This window comes from Dromaius novaehollandiae, chromosome 3 (assembly GCF_036370855.1).
Source record: "Dromaius novaehollandiae isolate bDroNov1 chromosome 3, bDroNov1.hap1, whole genome shotgun sequence".
Lineage (NCBI taxonomy): Eukaryota > Metazoa > Chordata > Aves > Casuariiformes > Dromaiidae > Dromaius > Dromaius novaehollandiae.
Window position 1 is genome coordinate 34,982,913 of NC_088100.1, and position 21,261 is coordinate 35,004,173.

Sequence of the window (21,261 nt, forward strand, 5' to 3'; positions counted from 1 at the left end):
TAGGTAGTATAGGTCAAGAGCATCACTTTACTTTCTGCTATAATGACCACAAATCAATGCCTGCTGTAGAATTTTAACTCCACTCTTCAAAAAGGTTTGCCCTGATCCACAACCAATTATCACACTCACCTCAAGTGACATTTATATTCTTCATCCATGACTCTTTCCATTCCTCATAACATTCAGGCCAGAAGTTCTAAAAGTTCTGCAAGATGTCAAATCCACTTCTGCAACAGGTCCAGGTTTTATTTTGGTGACATAAAGCTATCCTGAAGCTGCAGGTAACCTTAAAACAAAAGCGCTTTGTTAAGAGAAAGTATCCTGAATTATATCCTGAATGAATTACTCTAAGTTCAGCTCCTGAAGGAATGAACAAATCTTTCTCACTGTTCTGTACCTCATTCCCAACCAGAGCCATTAAAAGGGAAATGAAGGTCTGATATCAATGACACTTAGGTTGCGTCACTATTCTTGATCTGAAATCTATACAGATTTTATACAAAAGCTATAGTTGTTAGAACATTGGGATTAGATCATATGTATATACAACTACAGAAGAACATTTGGTTTCAGCTTCAGGAAAACAGCTGTCTGACTAAGGATGACGCTTCTATACATCAGCTAAAATGGTGTTTAATGTCTGGGACCAGCAATGCTCAGACAGAAGCTCATAGAAGACAGCACTAACAAATAGTTCCCAATTTATATTTCTGTAGTGTCACTGCCATGGACTGCAAAAACGGACACTAAAAGTGGACAAGCAGCTTCAAGTTTCTGTTGCTGCTGCTGTTATCTGGGAAAAGAGGTAGCAACTTCATGGCGGGAAAGTAAAGGGGAAACAGCAGCAGATGGAAAAAGCTAATGTTATCTCCCCGTTTTTGTGTCAGTTGGGTCATCTTTTGCTGGATGCAGAGACCCTGCAAGCAGGATGTTTGAAACTTAAAAGTATAAAGAGATTATTTATTGGTTATCACACACAAAAGCTATCTAGGATTTACTGAGCTTTTAGACCAAGCACCCATGTGCTCACCACCCTGATCAGCACAAAGACCGAAGTGTTTGCTGGTTGGCAGGAGGGGCAGGGATGGCCCTTGCAGCTCCGGGCATGAGTCCTCAGTGCTGCTGAGCTGCCACCATCCACCCGCTGGTCACATTGGTGACTCCAACAACTTGACCCAAAGCTTCCCAGCCAGCCTCCACAGCCTCAGTTTTTCCACTAGGATTTTATACCTTTACATGTTATTTTTCCTTTGAACCCTTGAGTTACTAATGATCCCCATCTCAGCAATATCTCATCTCTGTTTGTGATTTGACCTTTCTTATCTTTCTACAGGCCCTTTCACAGCTCTTTCTCATGACTGAGCAGTTTATTCAGCAGCCCAAGCCCAAGTTACACTGCCAGGCCCGATGGGTGCCTTGGCTCCTGGGAATATAGGCTGCGGGCAAAAGGGGGAGGGTTAATGACAGGTGTTACAGACAGAGGCAGTTACACTAAAGAGAGGTAAAGGTGTAAGAGGAGAGGATATACTGAGTCTCAAATATCTCTATGTAGGTCTGTGTGTTGATCTCAGTGAGAATTTGGAAATATCATCAATCAGTTCTGCTGAGAAGCCTGCATTAAAGGCTTCACCTTACACTGAAATGGAAGCTTAGGTGGGGTGCAACCAAGTTGTACCTAATGGGGTCGAAGGTGAAAGGTTCAGAAAAGTTCAGAAAGATCTACACTAATTTTTTTCTTTTTAAATTGTAGCACTTCGTAATTGTTTATAAATATTCTTATTTAAATTTTGCATTATTCTAGCTTCATGAGTAAAGACATAATTGACAATGTTTTTACAGTGATCTCAAGTTTAGATATACACTTTAAATATAGCACAATTTTTAAAAGCCTGTGGCAGCAGGCAGAAAGTAGTAGTAATCATCTAATTACTTCAGAAAGTTTTGAGTTGCCTGACTGTGACTTTAGCGTTGCCTGACAAAAAGTAAGCCTGGTCAGCTACTTATTGCAAATAATTTGATTCGACTAATATTTCTCTTCTTTGGAAGCTCAAATGGATGGTGTTTTTTTGTTTTTTTTTTTTTTTGTCTTGAAAGCGTCATCCTCTCTCTCTCCTTTTTTTTCTTTTTGGTTCCTTTTCAAAATTACTTGGCAAAAAATTCCTGAACGTACTTCAACTCATGTATTATTTTCATAAAATCTTTACCTGTGTATTTATGCTTCTCGGTTCTTATAGTACAGGAATACCATAGATTTGAGTATCTCCAGGTAGTCGTTTACTGTTACCCTGAGCTGTCTGGTACATAGCATACCTTCTGCCCCATTGGAGGCTGTTGAAGCGTGGGTAACTTAACCACATAGGATTCAAATTTTCACATGAAAAGGAAGAAGTGAGAGGAAATGTTACATTCTATGAAATTGTATTCTTTGCAAGAGTCAAATTAAGTATTTAAATTTTTTGTACATTCTCTTTTCCATGAGAAAGGAATTACCTTTGGCAACATATGCATATCTTATACTGGAAAAACAGCTAGGCTCTTGGCTGAAGAAACATGACAGCCATGAGGCACATCTATGGCCTTTCTAGAAGAATTTAAATTCAGTTTTATGTTGCTCTATCCCAACTAAGCATATGTATTTGCAGAGAAATCCAGTCCTCTTGCAGAAGCATACCAGCCTTTTTCTATTTCTTATTTAATTGTACAATACTTTAAATTCCTTTGAATTAAACTCTATTTTGGCATCTTTATGTGATCACTGGCTTCTGTCTTTCTCTATCATTTCATTCATCAAGATGGAGAGAGTATCAGTGTCTTCTGTTCCCTCTCTAACAGCATTTTAACGTACAGAAAAGAATAAGTAACCTTTTCAATAAAAAATTTGTTCTCATTCCTATAGAATTGTGTGTATATTGCCTTACTGGAATAGCTGAAAATAATGTGGTTACTGCAATCACTTTAATTAAAAAAATGTGCTCTTTAAAAATACCTTTAAATGATACTTCATTCTTTATTTGCAGGACAAAACAAAATTGTTTCTGACTGAGTCCAAGACCAAAAGAATTATGCCCATATTCTTTCTGTTTATAAATCATTAGTCATAACGATTCTCAGTCAGTAAGCCTCCTGATGTTAAGAGGCAGAAACATGCACACGTTAGTCTGCTCCAGCGACTGCTGCTCTCTATTGGCTCAGCAGCTGCTAACTACTGAACGCTGATTTTTATCGAAAAATTAGAAGTACTTTATATGGAAAAAACAATAAAATGTCACATTTCTGGGTTTTTTTTTCTGACTATGTTGAAACTCAGTGTCAGAAGTAGCAACTTTCCTTTTCTCAGTAGCTTTCTAACTTAACTTTCCTCTCTTTATACCTTGCACAATAAAACAGTGCTTTGTTAGTATCTTTTAAAAGTACAGAAATGTTGATGGCACAGCTGTAAAATTTTAAGTTTATTTTCTTTTCCAGCTAAATCCAAGAATTTCTGATCAGTGATAATCCACTGACTATGTCACAAATTTCTAGTTACATGGAAACATTCCCAGAAAGTTTATGATCCCATCTAAGCAGTAATTTCTAAGCAGTTGCCAGCTCAATGTCACATGATGGTTTGTTTTACTTCTTACAGGATTATGCTCCTTGCTTTCGACCTTGCTTACTCCGAGTTTTATTGTTCTCTGCAGGGCAGTATTAGGAAAGGTTCAGACCTGGTCAGTTGAGTGAGCTGTTAAAATCACTGCCAATTCCCAAATCATCTGTTAAAACCTTGGTCCTTATCTGCTCTGCTTCCTGCTGCTGTTTCTTCTTTTGTAAGTCATGCCAGGTATCCTCAGCTGTGACAGCAGTGCCGCCTTCTCTGAAAAAGCATCTGAAGTGCTGCCTTCTCTGAAGACATTTAGCCCGAGTTCACACAGCCTTGAGGGGAAGGCAAGAGTAGATTCATCCCTGCCAGCTTCTCACCATAACCCCTGCCCCCTCTTTTCAATACCATGACCACTGCTCACCTTCAGAAACAGCTGATGCTTAGATGACACCAGGTTTCTGACATTCTTCACTGGGCAACAAACAGGTTTTGAGTGGTATTATTCCCCCCTACAGAAGGAAAAAGAAAGAAAAAAAAGATTTTTCTAAATGCTCACATGCAACTCTTTCTTTTGCTGATTTGTACAGTAAATATAAACACATGTATAACTTGTAGGTAACTTTTTTGACTATAAGCCATTTGCATTACTGCAATCATTCCATATACTACAACTCAAATAGTATTGATAAAAGTTCATTCTAGAAATCTGCAAAACCCTATTAAATATCAATCTAGGGGGAATGGAATAGAGCAGACAACTACTATCTTTTACAGGATTAAAAGTAGGTAACATGGTTCCTACCCACATACTACCCACCTACTGTGTCTAACCCAGGGAGTATTATCTACGGATACAGGGAAGAACCTGGGAATTAGAATGACTGTATTCAAATTCCTCCAAGACACTTCTTATTTTTTAATGTGAGTATATTACTCATCTTTTTTACCTCCATAAATTGCCATCCTTATATAATGAATGCATTCAAATAAAATTCACTGCGTTCTATTCTATTCTATTCTATTATTATTTTGTAGTCAAATTTTATTGCTACAGTCATTTTTTCATGTCTGATTCCAAGTATGGTAACTGAAAATGGCATATTTCTTCCCTAAGTCACTGCTGTCACCCATGAGATCTCTTGGGTCTGTGTATTTAAATAGTTCAAATAGGGAAAAACAGTAATGTTTTGACGTTTTGTTCTTTGAATGTGCTTTGGTATTAACTAGTAGCAGAAAGCTTCCTGTGTTAGGCAATAAAGCAAAACATTTTTTTCCATAAGCGGAATGTCATGTTTTATCAAACCAAGTTCTCCCTGTTTCTAATAGTTTTCCCATGTGTTTATTTAAAGGGTCTCACTGAATCACAGCTTGAATATTTTGATCTCAATTTATTTTGAGTCTTTTATTAGATTTGGGTGAGCTGTAAACTTGAGTCATTGTTGTTATTTATTAGTATGCCACTCCAACAGTATGTATGTGGAATATAATATTAAATATTTAAATTGTTTAGATGACATTTACCAGAATAGTCATTACAATTTAGTTACTAGACAAGCTATGTTGTGATATTTTGCTTATGAAAACAAAGAATAACTATCTCAGAAGCAAAAGTCTGACATTTACTATCATTCTTTGTTTATATTCTGTCATTTAACATTTGCATGTTTTCTCCATAGATATGCAGAAGAATTACATTAAAATCTATAGTCACCTAACATTTTTCACAAATCCAGCTGAACATATTTACTCTGCAGACTTTAGGTATGGTTTTACTGCTCACCATGTAAACAGTATTATACAGCATGCTCAGGATTTATGCCCCAATCTTTGAAGTTTTACAACACAGCCATTTTTTCAAAGAAAAATGTTATTGACTCTGTATGTTTTCCAGTAAATCTTTAGAAATTCTCAACACAAATTTTTGTAATAAAGTTTTTAATCTTATTTATCCCTAGATGACCAGTATAGTATTGCCCCAATTTCAGAACATATTTGGATGGCTTATCTCCTAGTTTGGAAGCAAAGTGGACAGACGTATTTAAGAAACTGCTCCCTCGACTGTTAATATTTACATTATGTACATAGTTTTATTAGAACTTTGGGGAAAAAATGGAGAAAAATTCCAGAAGAGGCACAATCATTTACATGTCTGTGGCACCACTTGCAGGAATTCTTGCAAGACTACTTTGTCATTAGATTCTTCAGACTGCCAGAAAGCAGCATTTTCATGTGGCCCTCCTCCTTCTCAAACACATTAAAATCTTTTCACAAATCGCAGAATACCTGGAAAGAACCTCTGGAAACCATCTGGTCCAACCCCACTGCTCAAGCAGGGTCACCTAGAGCAGGTTGCTCAGGACGGTCAGGTTTTGAATAACCCAGAGGGTGGAGACTCCACTACCTCTCTGAGCAACCTGTCCCAGCATTTGAGTATCCTCATAGTGAAGACACGTTCAAGCAGAATTTCCTCCATCTCAATTTGTGCCCATTGGTTCTCATCCTGTCACTAGCCACTACCTAAAACAGTCTGGCCCCATTGTCTTGATACCCTTCCATGAGGTATTTATATACATTGACAAGATCCCACCTGAGCTGTCTCTTCTCCAGGCTAAATAGTCCCAGCTCTCTCAGCCTCTCCTCCTGTGTCAGACACTCCAGTCCCTTAACCATCTTTGTGGCCCTTCACTGGACTCCCTCCACTATGTCCATATCTCTCTTGTGCTAGGGAGCTCAGAACTGGACCCAGCACTCCAGATGTGGCTCACCAGCGCTGAGTAGAGGGGAAGGATCACCTTGACCTGCTGGCAATGCTCTGCCTAATGCAGCCCAGCAAGACCATTGGCCTTCTTGGCCATGAAGGTGCACTGCGGGTTTATGTTCATCTTCTTGTCCACCAGGACCCCGGGTCCTTCTCTGCAAAGCTGCTCTCCAGCTGGTTGTCCCCGAGCTGTGCTGGTGTCTGGGGTCATTCCTCCCTAGGGGCAGGACTCTGTACTTCCCTTTGTTGAACTTCATAGGCTTCCTCTTTGCCCATTTCTCAAGCCTGTCGAGGTACCTCTGAGCAGCAGCACAAAAGAGAGAAAAAGACAGAGACAGAGAGAGAAGGAGACAGGGAGTCTCCTTTGGAGAAAAAAGCTCAGGACAGGAGCTTAATTTAGTCTGGTTTCTGTGTTTAAAATTAGCCTTTGGGAATACGTCCTGTTTATCCATCCCTACTAGTTCTGAGATGATAACACTGAAGAAAAAAAAAAGACTATAAAATGGGAATCACATATTAGTTTGGGTGTACATTTGTAAGAAAAAGGACCCAAAAGAGGCATATTTAACTAGGTACTTCCTATAAGTATGAAAGTAGGTAAAAAAAAACATGTGCACAATATGGTAATTTCTTACCAGAAATCAGCTTTGTCTGTCATTCCTTTGTAAAGAAACGAGGCCTGATTAACCACTGCAAGGACCAACAGCTCTAAAGCATTCAGTCAGACTGATCTGTTGTGTTAGCTAAAGGTATATAGGTGTTCTATGGTCCCCATGATGCATACAGCAAAAGAAACATCCTAATACCTGTTCAGTTTACAATCGTACATCTGCTTATTGCTAAATGACATAGATTGTTTTTTATAGAGAACTGACACTAATTAAGCTGGTACGTTTAGGAAGGTCCCTGTTAGCATGAAAATATAGGAAATATTTTTTCTGTAGTTAGAGTTTTACGAAGAGATAAATTTACGAAATACAACAAATAAACCTGCAAAAAGACAGAACTTTTACTGGATCAGCCAACTGGCTGATGTCCTACATTCATGAAGAGCTGAGTATTCTCAGCTAGTGAGATTATTATATGTCTTTATTTTCTTTTTTTTTTTAATTTCCCAGGTAATTTCCCATTAGTAATTATATAACTTCTACACTGTAAAATATTAATTGGTGATTGTCAGATAAATATAAAAGGCTTTGGTTATTTCCCTTTACTTCTTGGTGACTGTCTGTCAGCATCCGAGACAGTTATGCAACTTAAGTGTGTAGTTCCACTTTATGAAGTTGGTTCTGAATGCCAGTAATCTAGCTGGGAGAAGCACAACTTCACAGATGACGCTCATTAGACAGAGTGGATAGTAGAAAATGCTCCATTCCTTTCCTTTGATTTTCAGAGAATAAGAGTCTGACTTTCTGAAATGCTTTTAGGAGGAGCCCTATTTCAGGTTTAACCCATTGCTCTACCTGGAGACACTACGTATGCTTGGCTCAGCAACTGAACCATCAAAACCTCTCTGAATGCCTGAGCAGCCTCACTACATTGCAGAACATGTACAGTGCAGTGATGATTCTCACCTGTGGCACTTTCAGTGCACTTTCTCTCCTTGAGTTTGCATTCATCTTTGCTTACTTCACTTTTCTAATAGAATCTACTCGAAAGAGAGTCAGGAACCAATAACGAAGGTCATTGGAAAATTATAAGGCAAGGAAAAGTCCTGTCTGAAGAGCTCTCATAAAGGCCAAGCTTAGTAAGAATCAAAAGAAATTCAATATTTATTTGGATGACAGTCACCTCTGTTCTTTTGTTCTGCATCAGGCAGGATAAAGAAAATGATTAGGGTAGAAATACAAGTGCTTCTAGCACATGTCACTCTTTGAGGTAAGTTAAAGAAAAATATTCTCTGTGGCAGACTGTTCCATAATTGTCTACTTCAGGTTTCCTGTGTTTTCTTCTGATACACTTAGTACAACTCACTGTCAGAGGTGGAATATAAGAGAGCAGTGGATCTTTATTTTGACCTGATATTCTTGGTCCTGAGAAAATGCTATCCATAAGGAGTTTCTGTACTAACGCAGCTGAGCAGTCTGATGCACTGAGGTGAGAATCACATTGCTAAAGAGATCATCACAAGGAAGTTTCATGACAGAAGTTAGCTTTAAAGAGGCATTTGCTGGAAGATATGGCAGGCAATTATCTGTTGGAAAGAGGAATGTAAAATCATAAGTGGGGACAGAGTCTTGCAACAGGGTAGTGCTGTCACAGTCAGTAAGGCTTTATGGAGTTCTCGTAACATACAATAGGGACAATAGGCAGTCAGAAACAGACAAAAGATAAAAAGGAATCCGCTTTAAAGGAGAAAGAAAAAAGGGAGAATCCATAAGAAATCAGTTGAATAAAACAAACTAGATTTGTAAACAGGTGTGTAGACAGGGAAGAAAATATTAAAAATTTTCTCTGAATATGTTTTCCTGTGTTTTAGGAAAGATTTATAAAATGTAAAGAATAGCTGATTTACACAATGCTTCATAGAGAGGCTGTGCTCAGGTCAGCCCCTTTTCTCTTTGTTAGGATGCAACCGCTTAACAACCATCTGTTACAAATGCTTGCAACAAATGATATTTCCAAATTTTCAGATCCAATAAATAAAGAGGCTTGCTGTTCTTGAAATGTCATTCCAGACAAAACAACTCTGACTCAGTAGTTCACGAGGCCTCAAAGGCTGCTTATTTGCAAACAATCACGGGGAGTTAGTATTTTATTATTGCGTGGAAACCTTGTTTAAGTTGGACTGATATTATTCCAGTTTTCAAAGAGACCACATGGAGATGATCTTGAGGGCCATGCAGCTTCACTTACTGGGAAACTAAGGCTACAACAGGATACAAATATTTTGTGTCTGTGATCAGCCCACTGACAGCTGTCAGTGGATCCCAGGGCAGGTTTGGGAGCTAGTCATTCTTTTGCTTTAATTTCTTTTCCAAACTACCCTGGAATTCTTAAGGAACCAAATGTTTTGCTTGGCCAGAGAGAAAATGGATGCTCATTCTAATTTTGTTTTTCGAATGTGAGATGTCTGCCTTTTTTCCACGTGCACAGGATTGCGCACAGATCCTTCAGACCTTTTGCTACATTTTTAGAAAGGACTGGAACACCTCACTGTATAGTGAATTCCAGCAACTACTGAAAGCTCACCTTAGATTTACACTTCCTGCAAGGCATTCTCTTCCAATGTGCACCCTCACCTTCAGTGATTATTTTGAGGAGAAAGGATGCTTTCCTCAGCAATCTAGTTTGTGACAATTTCAGAAACTGTTTTAAAGCTTGAACAGATTGTTCCATGTTTATACTATGTTTAAGCAACCTTGTTTTTAAAACCATAGCTCAGTCAGAACATTACCCTCCAGTGACTTGTATTCCCTTGGTAGCAGCTACTTTTAGATGAAATGACTACTGAGTCAGAAATACAAACTTCCATTTTGTGTAGTGAATGTGACTTCTAAAACACCGCTTTACGTTACAAAATTCCACATATTCCACAAACATAGAAGGAGGGAGAAGACACCCTTCAGAAGACACCTAGAGTGCCTGGATGCCAAATTTCCATTAGTTTTAATGGAAATTTGCTACCCTGGCCCTTCAGGAATGTTTGAACATTTTCTCTTTACAGTACATACTGCAGCCAACCTGCCAATGTTTTGCACTAGAGTTTTTTAAAATTACTTTTCATAAAGAGTAATCATTTCATATATTTCTTGCTCTATTGATGCCACTTAGAAAGCAGAAAACATGTTTGCTTAGATTGTAAGGTTAAAATCACACAGAGAAGTATATTTACTGGAAATTATTATGTTCATAAGATTTTGAAAAATAAGATTGTTTTCCAGTGACACTTTCATCACCTTGGAAGTGTCTCTAAACTTAGAGCAAAGGATGACAGACATGAGAGAACAGTCCAGGCTGTGACCACAGTCCTCTCATCCACATGTTTAACGTTCAAAAATTAACATTCTTCTCTTCTGGTAGAATAATTTGAGAGATTTGATTGAAAGCAGAGCCCGTAGCCATCCCAGATCCGAAACGGCTGTCTTATCCCTTGACTTTTCACAGTTTGACCTCTTTTGCTGACAAGAAATTCTCCCCAATCTGAGAAAGTTTAACTGATTGCAATTAATATTGTTCCACAAAAAAAAAGGTTCCAATCGTGATGAAGTGACCTTCTCTCCAGAAGTAGAAAAAATGACACTCAATCCAAATCACTTTCACACAGGTCCTTAGAAAGAGAAAGTGGGATTCCCCTGCATGGGTAGGCAGCTGAGGGGTGGGCATACTGAGGGCAGCAAACCGTGCTCAGCCCATGTTCAGACAGAGACCCTCAGGATATACATACATTGCAAAGGATTTGGTCCTTTTGTTCTTCCGTGGAGAAGTCTGAATGCTCCGGGTGGGGAACAGCGTGTGAACCCTCTACCAAGTAAAACAAACCCTTACTTGTGCCTGAATTTAAAGGCTCTGGTTTGGCTCTGTTTTAGCCAATGGCATGTCATATATGTCAGATCTTGTAAAAGACTTCAGTGAAATCTAGGAAAGCTGCCAATAAAACTAAGTGAAATTTACAGCCTTTCCCAAAGTGATACTACTGACCCAACCTATTCAACTCGCAGTTCTCCTTCGCCTCTCGGGCTAATTTCAACATTGCACCTCGAATGAACAAATTTCGTGTTTCCTGTTACTGGATTCTCACCGGTTAGTATACACTTGATGGAGGTGAATATCTGACCATGGATTTTCATATATAAATGGCTCTTAGTTTACTACTGGTGCTTGGACAACATGTTGTTCTGCTGAGTCAGCACACTCACTGGAAACTTTTAAACATACCTTTTAAGCTGCTACATGCAAGATGTGTGGAGTGTTTTGCCTTTCATAGATTGAAAAGAAGAAGAGGCTTAATCAGCCAGAACCCCCACGACTGTTCAATGATATTTTAATAGAACCATTGCATGAGCGGCTGTCTCTCCAGGGGTCTGCGCTCAGTTAAATTCTTGGCTTCACCTTGGACTTCAAAGGTCAAGCCAGATACATTCTTTTGATTCGGTGAAAGCTTACATCAAACATTCAATTACACTATGGCTCCGTTCCTTCTTGCTAGCTCACACACACACACGGACACTCATATACACAGAGTGCCTTTAATTTTTTCAGCCTGCTCCACCATGTGTCACTGGCAGTCATGTTTACTCTCAGCTCTCCATTAGCCTCCACAGCTTTCACCAAATACCTTTAGGTAACAGGTTGCAATGGAGCAGAAGGCTAGCATGGCAGTCCAGCTGTTGACTAAAGCTTTCTACACAGTGTTACTACTTTGCTGGTTATAACTGCAGCTCAAGCTTAAAAGATGTTAAGCTGGATCCAGACTCCATTTACATCAATGCAAAGACTCCCATCAGCTTCAGTGAACTTTTGATCAGGCCTATTAAGCATAAAATAATATATTCCTTTTGCACAAATACAGTAAGGGCTGTAGAGATTTTTTGGCTGGTTTGTTTCTCGTGTCCAATATTTCTTATACTCACTCTTAACAAGTCTTTGTAATATTGCAGGCATGCAACCATTGCTTCAAAATGCTTCTACTATTTGGAAATGTACGTTTCTATAGCAGGATTATGTGATGTAGGGCCATGTTAATTATTTCAAGAACGTGTGTAAGACGTGTTACCTAAGACTATCAAGTATCTCCAAGTGACACCACTACGCAAACAAGAGGTATCTGAGATCTTCCACTCACTGACTGCTCTGTCCTCCTTTATTAACAAAACATATGCCTTCAACTATAAAAGCTAAAAGTTTGACTATTCTTAGCAACCTCATAAACAATGAGACCTTGCCCTGCAAAAAATATAAATATAAGAAGAAAACTTGTTTTCCTGCAGACCCTGCTTCACCCCTTTCACCTGCAATTCAAAGGAGGAAAGAACTGCGCTGATTTCTTGAGTGTGTGTTCTCTCCTTTTTGCTTGCTCAGACCATGCACTCCCTCCGCTGACATTAAAACTATGTGAATCTTTCAGATAGCCTTAAGACTCGTTCTGCCGAACATCTCTGTGCCAAAATAAATGCACCGTTATCCGCTAAAGTGTAGCTAATGAGCACATCAGAAAGAATTCAATGGCTTTGAAATTGAGCTTTAAGAAAAGGCCAACTGCCTGCAGCAAAAAAAAAAAAAAAAAAAAAAAAAAAAAAAACTTTCCCTCCATTCAGTTTTTCCTTGGGAAGGGTTTCATTCCACTTCATTCATTTTCGTGCTAGCTGGATGAGTTCATGTTGTTGGGCACTGCTGGGTGGTCACATGGCATTCATTACATTAATAACATTCTATATGATGTGGATTTACCAGGAAACTCAGGAGAAGAACATAAGCAGTAGGGACCAGGACACATTACTTGGTAGAAAACAAATGAGTAAAAGAAAATGAGTTCCTGACAGGCTGGTACTTCAACAGAATGAAACAGATGGGTTAACAGACATGCGGAGGTAGATATAAGCTGTGATGAGAAAGCAAAAATGAACACCCTTGCAAATAACCTCCATGATCAAACTGACACCAACCTTGCCTTCAGTATGACCTTTCTCTTGCCTCTGCGTATCAAAGGGCTATTGTCCTTTTTCTCTGTAGAGAATAATTCCCAAGGGAAGACTAAACTCAGCAAATGAGAACGCTCCTTGGCTTCCAAGTGTGGGTGTGCATTTTGGCAAGCCCTGGCTGCATGTCCAGATGCAGTGTGGGTGAACAGCATCCACCCCCTACATGCCAGTTTCTGCTAGAAAGAAACACAGGCGCATAACAAGAGGGCTGTAATGCACTACTATGCCTGGCAGTCTGAAAGATAAGAGATGAGGATTGCAGGGCCTCACTGCAGAGCAGACCTGCACTGCAGTATTGGCAAAGGCTCAGTATCCTTCCACATTTTTCTCCCTAAATACAACAGTAAAAGAATAAGGTCAAAAATAAAGGAAGTCCTAATAATACTGAACTCTATTCTTCAGAGAATACTGGCAGACCCCCCGACCCCCAACTCAGATACAATACATTTTAACATTAAATAATTCATTGGTTGAGTAATTCCTTCTTTTTATTATTTGTTGGTTGCTTTTCAAATCTTCTAACAAGAAGGGTTAATAAAAGGGAAAAAACTTGTGAAAGATGAAAAAGCAAAGTGATTGTCATCTGGGAAAAGTCACTAGATGTAAGGGGCAGATCGCAGCTGTGGAAATTGTCACAGCTTCACTGAAGTTCATGGAGGTATGACAGCACGAAGTAAGGATTTGTTCCAGCTATTAATTAAATTAGTGAGAAAAACACTTAATACTTATTGGTAATAAAGTAATCTTATAGGAAAGTGCAAATCCCATAGAACAATGGATGCCAATAAAACGAATAAGATAAGAATTTTTTGCTTTCAACTACTCTGAGTAACCATTGAGAAAAAGATTCTGTAAAAAGTAAGTCCACTAAGGCTTGGAGAACACTATATTTAAAATGTGTTGTGATTTATGAAGATGATGCTTATATCTTCCTAAAGGAGAAGATATTTCCTTTGTTCTCTCAGGAAAGTTGGAATTAGGAGACTAAGTATTATGCTGAATCTAAATGTGTATCTTGAGTAGAAAGCTAAGTCTTTCTTTCTGTAGTATAAGCAGACTGAAAATGGAAGGGATATTAAAGTGAAGATGCTGCATATGTCAGAATGAAAGAAGACTAATGCTAAAGTATATACAGAAGTTAACAATATGAGCAGAAAACAAGAAGGACAGCTGTGACTTCTATACATTTTAATTTTAACTTATTCTTCACCCTACATGCACACAGAGAAAAATAGTATACAGTTAAGTAAAGGAGAATGTCTGTGGAAACTCATTAAACACCTCATTCCAACTCAATATGCTTTTGCTTACTTTTACAACTGCCCCAAATATTGTTCCTCAGGCTGTTTTCAATCAGGTCTAAGTCAGTTTGAATTAATATTGGAAATGAAATGTAATGAGATATAGAAATGTTACTACAAACTTTTAACCTCAAGTTCAGGCAAATATTGATCTTATTCTCATAATTTTGAAATTCTACTTTTAAACTATAAAGTACCATCAGCTTCATCTCTTTTTTATAATTGTATTTTGCTCATTGCTTGTGGTTTTGGCTTTCTGGAAGTTAAAAACAGGTGGTGCTTTTGACGATTTTATTTTGCCTGTTCAAGACATTTCTCAGAAGACGTGTCTCTTCAGTGTAATCCTGGCTTGCACTGCCCTGTCTTCCACCTCAAAAGCTAACACAGCAGGTCCAACCTTTCTTGCACTTCTGGCCAGGTACCCTGACCAAGGACTAACAAGAAAAACAGCATCTCCAAAACTGTCTAATTGATTTTTTCCAAAGGAATAGAACAACAGAAGAAATCTATTAAAATGAAGCATACTATGCACTTCAGTGTAACCTAAACCTTTTCATTCTCTTGCAAATTAAGACAGACTCCATTAAACACAGCTACCTCTTCACTGGACAGCAAGACACTTATAGGCTCACTGCAGTCTCTGCCTCTGTTAACATCTTCCTCTCAAAAGGAAAAGCTATCCTTTTTTTTTTTCTTTTTTCTTTTTTAATCTCTACATTCTTAGCTGTATCAAAAAGGAGGATAGTCTGGGCTGGCACCTGGAATCTGCCCCTTGGTAGCTTCAGGTCACTGCTTTTGGAGTATTTGCTGGGCTATACCTTATATAACTAGTGTGTTGTCTTCCTGTTTGTTTCTCCAAAGCCCACTATTAAAAAAAAATCTAAATATTCTTACTTTCCTGGACCCTGACATAACTGGGCATAGTTTTTCACAACCATCTTAATAAGCAATTCATGTATTTATAAAAAAAGTTACAGTTTAATCCTGCATTCTTCTCATTTTTACTTCTATAGGCTTCAGCTGTGCAAAGATTTAGATACACATTTAATGTTTGAAATCAGAAGACAGCATGTGGTTTCATGCAGTTACTAGCAGCTCCACACTATTTTAAAAAGTGATTAAAATAGTAAAGCATGTTTCTAGTGGGGTTTTTTTTCTGTATACTAAATGTGGCTGCAAGTATAGGTACTCAGCTAATTGATTGCATAGAATTCTTTCTCTTAAAACTTGTGCCAATTTTTTTAGCACTGAAGTCAGAGTTAGTGATTAGCGGTGGCAGTTAAGGAGATCTGAAGAATCCCTTTCAACAACATGTTTGAAAAAGCAGCTCTCTGCCAAATATATACCATAGCTAAATAAGCACTCTTCTGCTGAGACTAGAAAACATTAATCTGCTCGATCACAAATTCCATCTGATGGGCTATGCTCAATCAATCATTAGAAATTCAAAAAGTTGGATATAGTCTACGGAGAAATGTAACATCTTTCCAAATAAGTTTCCCATATCCACCAATGGCTTGAATCCATTGAAAATCACTCAAAAAGCCAAATGGCTGACATCACTCTGCTGCTGAAAACTCACAAAGAATTTTTGGCTTGATACTGAGTCATATACACTAAGGAAAACTTTGACCTAGAGAACAGATTGAGATGCAGTAAACTAAAAATAATAAAGTTCTTCAAAGCCCCCTCATCTTGCTACAGTCTTATCTGATAGGTGGTGCAAAGATCCTAAATGAGTGGAGATAAAAATAATAAAGTAGAAAATTTAAAATATCAGACTATTTTCATCAGCAAAAAATTTTGTGTTAGAATCTCAGTCTAAGAGCCAGCTTTCTATAAATATATAATGTGAAGTGATAGATGAAACATGTATGTGCTAGAGGTTAATTTGCACTCTTATGAGCATTTTTCTTGCAGCCTTATTAGAAACAGTTTTATCAGACCTTTCCAGCTAAACATATTTGGATTTACATAGCAAAGAGCTGGAAGAATTTCAGGAAACTGAAAGTGTCACAACAAATGGTAGAGATGATTTAGGCATCCATTCCTCTGAAATAATAAATCAAGCCACTGCCTCAATCCTACGCTAGAGCACTTTAAACTTGGAGGCACCTCCAGCTTCCAATATGTGAAAAACAAGTTCATGATTATTCAGAGTTCCTAAAGAGCTTCTGGCATTTTCTGTATGAGAAGGGACGAGAGTTATAGGAACAGAAGTAGTGTACAGAGATATATAGTTACTGATGAGGACTCCAAGAATATTTTGCAAAAGTCTGTGCAGATGTGCTCTAAAAAAATAAATAAATCCATAAAGGATTTCTCATTGCAGCACAGTTCGGTATAACACTATAGGAAGGAATGGAAGGCATGAATAACAGCAAAGTAAAATTCTTCTAGACGCATTTAGAGTCTCTCATGCATTTGGTCAGCAGGCAAAAGTCAAAGGGTTCCTGACAAGGCAATGAAGTAAAATGAACTAAGTTTAAGCTGGCACAGTGTAAGCAAAAAGGGTGGTCAGCAGAAACTGTAGTTACATTAACACAGATTCTCTCCAAATTCACAAACTTTGCTAATTTAGTCCAGTGTTTCATGGCAGTATCAAAATTTTCCTTGCTTCAGGACAATAAGAACATTTATGAGAATGTCCCCTGAATTTAACTGCTTTTTCTTGTTCAATGATGTAACACAAAACATGTAAAAGTCTCTTAATTGCTAATTGTCTTTCAGTCTTGAATTTCATTACAAGAGTGTAGTTGCCAACTAAGTCATAAAATTGCATGTGATCTGCAGAGCGATATAAGGCTATTAAGTATTTATATTTCCTCTTTGTATTTTACATACCGCTAAAATTTGAAATTGTCATTAAAGAGATTAATTTTAAAGATGATAAACATATCCCTCAAGAGAGCCAGAAGAAGCTAGCAATCTCATTTTAAAAATTACAAAACATCTACAGCTTTCAGTAGATCCAGCATCAGATACCAGGTAATCAATAACTTTGATCCTAATAAATCCACAAAGAATTTTTGATCAGTTTAAAGCTGATTGACCAGCTGTTATTATATTGCACAGACTTATCCTGAATTTAATATGCATTCAGTCCTAATCCACTACACTATTTTAGAACAATACAGAAAAAAATGTCTTTCCTCTTCATGAGGGTATCCTTTCACATTATTCCTTTTTCAGTTGTCATATAGAGATTCCTCATATAGTGTGAAATCATAACATGATCCAAAAGCATCAAAAAGACCTTATGTCAGTTACTTATTATTTAGATCCCACAATAAAAAAAAATGCTCCTTTTTCTGTCTTTTTCTCTCTCTTTCCTTTGAATAAACTGTAGAAGAAGAATTGAACTGGTGCAATAGATAGTATATGTTTGACACAGACATAAGCATTCGGACAATATAGCACAAAAGTAGGAAAAGAATCAGAAAGCTAGTTATTGCATAGTCGTGATGTTACCAAAAGGATCTTCTTCTGTAGGTGTAGAATCAATTTTCTAGCCAGAAGAAATTGGGCAGTAATTGACCTAATGCTCCAATGACTATATTCAAGAGGCATACCTCATGCACTTGTAATTCAGCATACTGGCAAATTCCTCCTTCAGTGTTTAGGCGTATTGCTCTCTATCTCCACGGGAATGCAAAATTTGCTGAAAAGAAAATATTTGTGCTAATTAATGTCACTAGAAAATAGAAACAACTTTTCTGTACTAGACTTGAATGTTTACAGTCCATAACACAGTGAACTCTTAGGACGTTTTTGAAGCAAAAGCTACACTGATATCAAAGAGGGGGGCAAGTGACATAAGAATTATGGGCTTAATATTTCACACTCACTTTTATGCAAGGATTCTTCTACATCAGTGGTCAATAGTTCTTTAACCTAGAAAAGGCCTCTTGCCATGCAACAGTTTCCCCATGCCCTGATTGCCCAAAGGATATGGAGAATCAACTTGAAAAGGGGGTAGATATATTTATAATGAATAGATATAATTTTCCATAAAAATAAGGTAGCCTTCTGATACTTGTGCTCTTCTTTAGTCAGGTGGAGTTAGCTGTAAGAATGGGAAGTGATTTCACGTGCTTCTAGCCACCCGAGGGACTGTGCAAATCCCATGAATCTGCAGCGTCTTGGTGAAGGCTCTGGGAACTGCTCTGCAAGCCCATTTCTCCCAGAGGGAAAATGAATGAGGAAACTCCATGCAACTCTGTAAGTACCTCCTTTCTCTTGGCCATGGCTATACTTTTTCCCCAAGGAAGGCTGTTGATCATGCCCCCAATTTAGGGCATAAGGATTTGGCTCTCCAACTAGTGACTGTAATATAACCTACATTCTTACAGACAGAACTTAACTGATAATGTTACCAAGTAGTCAGAAGTGTACTTCCAAAACAGTCACCTCCTTTATTCATCATATATTTTTTCTCAAAAAGTTTGCTGTGTAATATGCTCATCTGTGTATTCATAGCTTTCTGCTTCTTATACTTTCAAAATGTCATATTGCTAGACCATGTTCTAGTAAGGTGTTATATAAAAAGTCAAATACAAAACCAAATCAAAAAAAAAGCAAATCTGATTCAAAATTACCAGTCATAACTGAGCATTATATCTGCACACCATGGGGTATTCACATGTAAATTGGTAAGCATGGCATAAGACATGCAGCTTCGCTGAGGGTGTGGATGGACAGTGACCCCACCAAAGACTACTCTGAGTCAGCAAGATTTTTTGCCCCTTATTTAAATATGAATACCTTTAAACATAGTAGGATTTCTACTTAAATCTTTTCAAAACTGTGCACTTAAAACTCAGCCTGACTAGTACTTTGCTGAAAGCACATTTTGAAGGAACCTGGAAGTTCTTCTGGCAATTAATTGTTGCCTGTCTTTTCAGAAAGAATCTTTTAAAGCCTGTTTAAGGGTCCTGCTGCATTTTGATAAAATACAAGTTTGATACTGTCAAAGCAAAATTTTCAATCCAACAAAAAACAATTGTCTCATAAAATTTTCTAGAAAAATGTTCCCCTTCTAATGAAACCTGATTTTTAATAAAATCTGCATGAATAAAGTATCAAATATTCTTTAAAAAAGTCTTCACTACCTCATAGATGTGATTTCTCTGACATATTTATATTAATTACATATGGATGTAAGTATTTTTTGTTAGTCTTTAATAAAGAAACTCATTCTACCAAGAGAAAAAAAACCTTTTTTTCTACCTTTTTTCTTTTTTTCTACTGATCAACCTACCACTTTTGAGAAGTTTTCCTCTTTGGAAAATACTTCTAATTCTGTCCAAGGTCAAAAAGAAATTGCCATTTGATGGGTATTTGGTAGGCTGTGTGAAAGCGATCTGCAATCTCAGTTTAGTTCCCAGTCAACAAATCTCCAACACAGCTGTCATTAATTGGCATTCTCTTTGGCAGCCTCTGCAGAGAGGCCAAAGGCTAATGTACGTGGAAGCTGACCTGTTTTCTGACTTTATTAGTAGTTCTCCAGAACAGGCCTCTCAGTGTGAGGAGGTGAACACTGGTTCTTACTGCAGTTGCTGAGGCTGTAGGCTTTCTGGGGATAAATAAACTCAGTTTCCAAAGCTCCCAATCTGGCATCTTTCATGCATGCTAAAAGCCAGTCAAAAAAGAAATGTTAGTACAAAGAGTAACTTGATAATACACTGATTAAACGAAGTGTATTAGCACTGTCACTGAGAAGGCTATATCTGTTAAGTTCCTTTCCAGAAAGCTATTTGTTAATTAATTTTTCCAATTTCTTTTGCCAGTAATCTTTTCAAGTAGATTATGGATATCTTCTGCCAGATACTAATTCTGATTCCGTTATTCAGCTGTCCACGATTTCTAACACTCTTAACTGTGCTGAGTTTCCAGGCATCATTAGCACAGGGTAATGTCTTTGTAGGCTAACCCATAATAAAAGCACTACTTCCTATCTAAGATACCCCATATACCCATTCATTTTCTGCATTTATTTTTCTGTAACAAGCCGAGTTTTTAGTAACACTGCAGAGCCTGTTGACAGGAAAAGCAGCCTATATTATCTTCTGTTCCTGCATCAATTTGTTAACTGTGCCCCAACAAACTGCAAAATACTTATCACAAGTGAGGATAAAACAGAGAGAAGAGACATCAGCTCTTTGGGTTGAAAATATAGTTTGCAATCACAGCATTACAGAATATTCTCCCTGTAGCTAGTGAGCTGAGCTAACTTAATATGGAAAGAAGTGGAATATGGAAACTGAGAGAAATTAGGTACAAAACACAATGATGTCATTTCTTCCATGCATAATTGTACTTTGAACTGTGACACTATTGTTTTGCCTATAACAATAATCCTAAAATGAATACAAAATACTACTCATTCAGCAATAGATATTGATATCACTGGTTAGAAATAAAAATTAGATATTTGAATGCATAGGACTATGTTTGTTTACTACATTGCTATCTGTCTGATGGACCCAAAGGATTCACATTCATTGACCAAGGACCTGTACATTGGTGAAAATAAATTGTAGATTTTGTACAAAAAAATTTCATGTTCCTTTCCAGTTCAATTTTCTGATTTTAAAGGCATCTTTTGAACTTAAAAGAATTCAATTCCATTTCCTTTTGCAGAAGGTTCATTTCCAACTCTGTGAGCTTTAATTTTATAAGAATCTTTTTGGCTTAAATCAGCTTCTGAATTGGACACATTCATTTTCCTTTTGCTCACCAAGCAGACAACTATAAAACTGTCCAAGTTTTCATTAAAAGCATTTTTTTCTGTTTATAACACAGTTGTATGGCTTTTAACATACATGTACACTTCAGGCCATCGAGACTGTTTTTCATTGCTCTGAATGTGCTTGTTTATTTACCCTTCTAACAGTTTGACATTTGATGTGTTGAATGTTCTTTGTGGAAAAATATTAAAGGGAAATTACTCACAGGACACTGCTCTTGCATATTATTCCC

The 21,261-nt window shown here is 37.6% G+C and overlaps 1 long non-coding RNA gene across 3 annotated transcripts in view; it reads right to left on the reverse strand.

The window, feature by feature from the left end:
- The window catches only part of LOC135327835 (uncharacterized), a 109,204-nt gene extending 91,148 nt beyond the window's left edge, over positions 1-18,056 (reverse strand). For all 3 annotated transcript variants that reach the window (XR_010388244.1, XR_010388243.1, XR_010388242.1), the window contains exons 1-3: positions 17,853-18,056; positions 4,002-4,089; positions 130-286 (exon numbers count right to left, since the gene is read on the reverse strand). This is a non-coding gene — a long non-coding RNA (uncharacterized LOC135327835). The remainder of the gene's footprint in view (positions 1-129; positions 287-4,001; positions 4,090-17,852) is intronic.
- Positions 18,057-21,261: the final 3,205 nt, after the last annotated feature.